Raw genomic sequence first — 7500 nt, forward strand, 5'->3', positions numbered from 1 at the left:
CAAAGGGATGTTAGGAAGTATTTCTTCAGTCATAGAGTAGTTACGAAGTTGAATAGTCTGGCAAGCGATGTAGTGGAGGCAAGAACTATACATAGTTTTAAGACGAGGTATGATATTATTATTATAATCAAGGGGGAAGCGCTAAACCCGGAGGATTATACAGCGCCTGGGGGGGGGATGTGGAAGGCATTCAGGCTTAATTCGGGGAACTGGAGCACAGATCCAATTCCCTAAATCAAGAGCCCCTCACCAACATCAAGGAACCTTCCTTGAGGGGACGAGGTATGATAAAGCTCATGGAGCAGGGAGTGGGAGGACCTAGCAGCGGTCAGTGAAGAGGCGGGGTCAGGAGCTGAGTTTCGACCCCTTCAACCATAATTAGGTGAGTACACACACATACACACAAACACACACACACACACACACACACACACACACACACACACACACACACACACACACACACACACACACACATGCTAATATGACCATAGGAGAACGTATGAGGCAATGCAAACCCTCTTATGACATGCCTATATATACATCCACATACACATCAACGAGCCTGACGTACCCAGACACATCCACACCATACACAAGTTTCTGTGAAAGCTTTTGTTTCAGGATTCTTATTTAAAATACACTCTTTCAGATTCCCACTCTTGTTGACTTTTTTTGACCAAACTTATATTTTCTTGTCCCTCGCAATCTTTTACGCAGTTCCTGTCAGTGTGTGTACTCACCTAATTGTGGTTGCAGGGGTCGAGACTCAGCTCCTGGCCCCGCCTCTTCACCGACCGCTACTAGGTCCTCTCTCCCCCTGCTCCATGAGCTTTATCATACCTCGTCTTAAAACTATGTATAGTTCCTTCCTCCACTACATCGCTTGACAGACTATTCAACTTCCTAACTACTCTATGACTGAAGAAATACTTCCTAACATCCCTTTGACTCATCTAAGTCTACAGCTTCCAATTGTGACCCTTTGTTTCTGTGTCCCATCTCTGGAACATCCTGTCTCTGTCCACCTTGTCTATTCCACGCAGGTAGGTGTTTGTGTGTGTGTGTGTGTGTGTGTGTGTGTGTGTGTACGTACTCACCTAATTGTGGATCAGGGGTCGAGTCATAGCTCCTGGCCCCTGTGTGTGTGTGTGTGTGTGTGTGTGTGTGTGTGTGTGTGTGTGTGTACTCACCTAATTGTGGGTCAGGGGTCGAGTCATAGCTCCTGCCCCCTGTGTGTGTGTGTGTGTGTGTGTGTGTGTGTGTGTGTGTAGTCAAGCACCCATTCATCCCTAGAGAGTCAGTTCCCTTTAATGTGCTAATCTAATCATACCTGCTGCTCATCTTCCACAGCCTCCCTTAATTAACCTGTCTCTCCACTTCCGTTTTAGTCATCTCTTGCGTAAAAGCTTTAATATTTGTATTTAAATGCATCCAAGGCTAATTCCGACGCTCTTCTTGCCGAATAAGGCAAGCGAAAATTTGTGCATGCAATAATTTCGCAAAAATCACTCTGAACCTAAGGAAAAAATATATATCGTAGATTTCAATTAATATTAAATAGATTTAAATTGACCATTGAGAGCAGAATTTTGATAAAAAAAATAATTACGTTAATTTAAATAAGTTTAGGTTAGTTTTGATTCAGAAAAAAAATCTTAATATACTCTTTTTTTTTTTTTTTATTGAAAAGAAAAGAACATAACGTAAAAGGCTTTTTTGGGGGAAAAAGTTTACCTTTCAAGATAGTTCGCCTTTTTAGGCGCGACATTTGGCTGTTCTTCACTCATAGGAAGATGACCCGAAGATGAAAACTCATTTACCATCATTCGGCCATAGGCAGGTTCTCGAAGTGTATAAAGCATCTTTCCTACTAAGATCATTTTAGGCCGTTAAATCAGCACCTTTTTGACTGTCGTAGAACTACATAATTGTGGAGCACAGGAAGACAAGAACCAAGATGGTGTAAGTAGGATGCTTGCGATCTATTTAAAAATTATAAAAATTATAATTTAGAACGTACACACATGCACACACACATGCGCGCGCACACACACACACACACAGGCACATCTCCTGAAGCGCACATCAACCAAATAACTGCTGCAGCATATGGGCGCCTAGCAAACCTCAGAACAGCATTCCGACATCTTAATAAGGAATCATTCAGGACCCTGTACACCGTGTACGTTAGGCCCATATTGGAGTATGCGGCACCAGTTTGGAACCCACACCTAGCCAAGCACGTAAAGAAACTAGAGAAAGTGCAAAGGTTTGCAACAAGACTAGTCCCAGAGCTAAGAGGTATGTCCTACGAGGAGAGGTTAAGGGAAATCAACCTGACGACACTGGAGGACAGGAGAGATAGGGGGGACATGATAACGACATACAAAATACTGAGAGGAATTGACAAGGTGGACAAAGACAGGATGTTCCAGAGATTGGACACAGTAACAAGGGGACACAGTTGGAAGCTGAAGACACAGATGAATCACAGGGATGTTAGGAAGTATTTCTTCAGCCACAGAGTAGTCAGTAAGTGGAATAGTTTGGGAAGCGATGTAGTGGAGGCAGGATCCATACATAGCTTTAAGCAGAGGTATGATAAAGCTCACGGCTCAGGGAGAGTGACCTAGTAGCGATCAGTGAAGAGGCGGGGCCAGGAGCTCGGACTCGACCCCCGCAACCTCAACTAGGTGAGTACACACACACACACACACACACACACACACACACACACACACACACACACACACACACACAAACACACACAGTTTGGGAAGCGATGTAGTGGATGCAGGATCCGTACATAGCTTTAAGAAGAGGTATGATCAAGCTCATGGAGCAGGAAGAGTGACCCAGTAGCGGCCAGTGAAGAGGCGGGCCAGGAGCTGTGACTCGACCCCTGCAGCCACAACTAGGTGAGTACACATTCACATATAGAACACACGTTCAAACACACGAATTGCTGTTTCCTCTCTATTGGCAGAAGTTAAACACGACGAACATTCACAGATGAAGACAAACAAGCGTCAGCTGCTGCTGCCACGCCCTTTCACACCTCACGCCAGTAACATCGAAAATAATAATTGACGTTTACAGATTATATATAATCACAGACTTAACACATAATTACGAGAGAGAGAGAGAGAGAGAGAGAGAGAGAGAGAGAGAGAGAGAGAGAGAGAGAGACAGACAGAGACAGACAGACAGAGACAGAGAGAGAGAGTGTACAAGGCAATACTTAGGAATGACAGACAGGAGAAAGCTTGGAAGTCCACACTGAGGCTGTCTGTTGTGAAGAACTATCTGCTTTTACCTAGATTCAAGACTAACATGTGTTAGCTGGGTGTTAGTCAAGTAGTTACTTTAGAGATTGAGATACTTTTTCAACACAGGGGAATCTTTATTGAAGAAACGTATCACCACAGAGTGGCTTCATCAGTCCTCCTCTTTGAGGAGGATTTTGAGGTAATCAGTCCCTCAGCTTGGAAACGATGTGTTTAGTCCATCATTCTTGTAGAAAGTGATTCCAGGCTGAGGGACTGATTACCTCAAACTTTCCTTTGGATCAAATCCAGTAACCTGTTAATAATAATATCCTCTACGACGATATATAACTATAGGCGAATTGTGCAAATATTTTTTTAATTATCTCTAGTGACCTTCTAGGGTTATCTTAGTTAATTTACACGTATGTTACTAGGTATGGTAATTGTACGTATGTGTAAATGTGCCTAAATAAATTTACTTACTAAAAAAATTAGCCGTCGACAAATTAAGATTAAAAACTGAAAAGAAATAGTCAGCCATGTTTTCTTTAAAAGAAAATTGATGTGGTAAAGTGTTAAAGAAAACGAATCTAGTTTATGGGAAACATTACTAATTTTTAAATTGAGAATTTTTTTTTTTTTTAAGCTCAGGTAACGGATTGCTTTTCATTAAAAAATATTAAACAGAAATAGTATATAATACACTGAAAAGCCAATGGTATTCACAGCATTTCGGGAAAACGTAAGACAAGGTACCAAGGTAATTACAAAGGATTACATAGAATTGTTCGTTAATGGGGTTTTGAAGCCTGTCGACTATAATTACATTAAGGCTTCACTTCACATTTTCACCACCAACAGGAATAATTTAACCCCAAAAATGGGAATTAAAGTAAACTCTCAGTGTATATATATATATATATATATATATATATATATATATATATATATATATATATATATATATATATATACACACACACACAGAGAGAGTTGTACACTTCTCGGTGTATATATCTTTATAAAATATTCTCAAGGATGGTGTTCCAACAACGTTTCGGACCGTCTTTGACCATTAACTAGCGACTAGTTAATGTTCCAAGTCAGAGAGAAACGTCGTCAGAAGTTTCTCCTATGTGTGGATCATTTACTTATTGTCCCAGGCACGGTATTGTTTTCTATTATTGTCGTGACGACCTGTCACTTGCTCCCGACGAAGGTCGATAATGATCAGTGGAGCAGCCGAGGCTGCTGGGTCTATAAATAACAAAAAGGCATTTACAAGTGTGACTTTGTAAATGGTGCAAGTTGGACTAAAACTTCGTCGTAAGCTCTTCTCTCCTATGTGCGGGTTATTCGTGTGTGTGCTGCTGGGTCTCTGTAAGGGGCATTATGTATCAATGACACCCCTTACCTGGTTACCTGGAGGTTATTCCGGGGATCAACGCCCCCGCGGCCCGGTCCATGACCAGGCCTCCCGATGGATCAGGGCCTGATCAACTAGGCTGTTACTGCTGGCCGCACGCAGTCCAACGTACGAGCCACAGCCCGGCTGATCCGGCACTGACTTTAGGTATCTGTCCAGCTCTCTCTTGAAGGCAGCCAGGGGTTTATTGGCAATTCCCCTAATGCTTGATGGGAGGCTGTTGAACAGTTTTGGGCCCCGGACACTTATGGTGTTTTCCCTTCGTGTACCAATGGCGCCCCTACTTTTTATTGGGGGCATTTTGCATCGCCTGCCCAGTCTTTTACTTTCGTAGGGAGTGATTTCTGTGTGCAGATTTGGGACCATTCCTTCCAAGATTTTCCAAGTGTAGATTATGATATATCTCTCCCTCCTGCGTTCCAACGAGTACAAGTCAAGTGCTTCCAAGCGTTCCCAGTAGTTAAGGTGCTTGACAGAACTTATACGTGCAGTAAAGGATCTCTGTACACTCTCTAGATCTGCGATTTCACCTGCTTTGAATGGAGATGTTAATGTACAGCAGTATTCCAGCCTAGAGAGAACAAGTGATTTGAAAAGGATCATCATGGGCTTGGCATCTCTCGTTTTGAAAGTTCTCATTATCCATCCTATCATTTTCTTTGCACGTGCGATCGTGGCACTGTTGTGATCCTTGAAAGTGAGATCCTCAGACATTACTACTCCCAGGTCCCTTACATTATTTTTCCGCTCTATTGTATGGCCGGAGTCAGTAGTATACTCTGTTCTAGTTATTATCTCCTCCAGTTTTCCATAACGGAGTAGTTGGAATTTGTCCTCATTGAACATCATATTGTTTACCGTTGCCCACTGGAAAACTTTGTTTATATCTTCTTGGAGGTTAACCGCGTCCTCAGCAGATGACAGCCTCATGCAGATCCTAGTATCATCCGCAAAGGATGATACGGTGCTGTGGTGTATATCTCTGTTTATGTCTGATATGAGGATAAGGAATAAGATGGGGGCGAGTACTGTGCCTTGTGGAACAGAGCTCTTCACTATAGCAGCCTCCGATTTAACTCTGTTGACCACTACTCTTTGTGTTCGATTTGTTAGGAAGTTGAAGATCCATCTCCCCACTTTCCCAGTTATTCCTTTAGCACGTATTTTATGGGGTATTACGCCATGATCGCATTTGTCAAATGCTTTTGCAAAGTCTGTGTATATTACATCTGCATTCTGATGTTCTTCCAGTGCATCCAAGGCCATGTCATAGTGATCCAGTAGTTGTGAGAGGCAGGAGCGACCTGCCCTGAACCCATGTTGCCCTGGATTGTGCAGATTTTGGGAATCCAGGTGATTTGCAATCCTGCTTCTTAGCACTCTTTCAAAGATTTTTATGATGTGGGACGTCAGAGCTATTGGTCTATAATTCTTAGTTAATGCTTTGCTGCCACCTTTATGGAGTGGGGCTATATCCGTTGTTTTAAGTTACTGTGGAATTTCACCCATGTCCAAGCTCCTCCTCCATAGTGTACTTAGGGCACGCGAGAGGGGTTTCTTGCAGTTCTTAATGAAAACAGAGTTCCACGAGTCTGGGCCCGGGGCTGAGTGCATAGGCATGTTGTCAATGGCTTTTTCGAAATCTATCGGAGTTAGGGTAATGTCGGAAATCTGGCATACATTTATGGAGCTTTGAGGCTCATTCATGAAGAAATCATTTGGGTCGTCGATCCTCAGACCGATTAGTGGTTCACTAAACACAGAGTCGTACCGGGATTTCAATATTTCACTCATTTCCTTGTTGTCATCTGTGTAAGTCCCATCCTGTCTGAGTAAGGGCCCGATACTAGATGTGGTATTTGCCTTGTTTTTGGCATATGAAAAGAAATATTTTGAATTTCTTTCAATTTCACTAATAGCTTTAAGCTCCTCCTGCCTCTCCTGGTTCCTGTAAGAGTCATTTAGCTTAAGTTCGATAGTTTCCACTTCCCTGGTCAGCGCCTCCTTTCGTGTATTAGATATTCTAGCACTCCTGAGGAGCTCAGTGACTCTTCGTCGTCTTCTGTAGAGGGAGCGTCTTTTTCTCTCCAGTTTACTCCTGCTCTTCTTTCTTAGGGGAATATGCCTAGAACATGCTTCGGCTACCAGGAAGTTGATCCTTTCAAGGCACTGGTTTGGATCCATGTCATTTAAGACATCTTCCCAACATGTTTCGTTTAGGACATGGTTTACCTGGTCCCAGCTGACGTTCTTGTTGTTGAAGTTGTATTTTGTGAAGACACCTTCACAGGTACATGCATTCTGCTGGTTATAAATAAGTAACTCGGACTTTTTTGGATTATCCTAAGTAATTTACACATATATTACGTTTGTATGATCATTTTTGTGATTATTTGTGAGTATCTGAATAAACTTACATCTCTCGAGAACATAATGATTGTTAATACTGGAAGTCTGTCACCACTAGTGAGGTGGACGGTATTTAAGACAAGATTTCGTTCGGATTTTTAACCCCGGAGGGTTAGCCACCCATGAAAGGGTTATCCTGTCTGTCTTCTTTCCATTGGGGTCCTCCATCTTGTCCCCCAGGATGCGACCCACACCAGTCGACTAACACCCAGGTACCTGTTTTCTGCTAAATGAACAGGACAACAGGTGTAAGGAAACGCGGGGAATCGAACCCGGGCCCTCCGCGTGTGAAGCGGTAGCTTTGCCAACCAGTCCACTTTGTGATCGGTGACAGAGATATATCTAGGTTCTTCATCCCCTGAAATAATACAGTCGCTGTAGTAGTCTCAGGGT

This window comes from Cherax quadricarinatus, chromosome 79 (genome assembly GCF_038502225.1).
Source record: "Cherax quadricarinatus isolate ZL_2023a chromosome 79, ASM3850222v1, whole genome shotgun sequence".
Classification (NCBI taxonomy): domain Eukaryota; kingdom Metazoa; phylum Arthropoda; class Malacostraca; order Decapoda; family Parastacidae; genus Cherax; species Cherax quadricarinatus.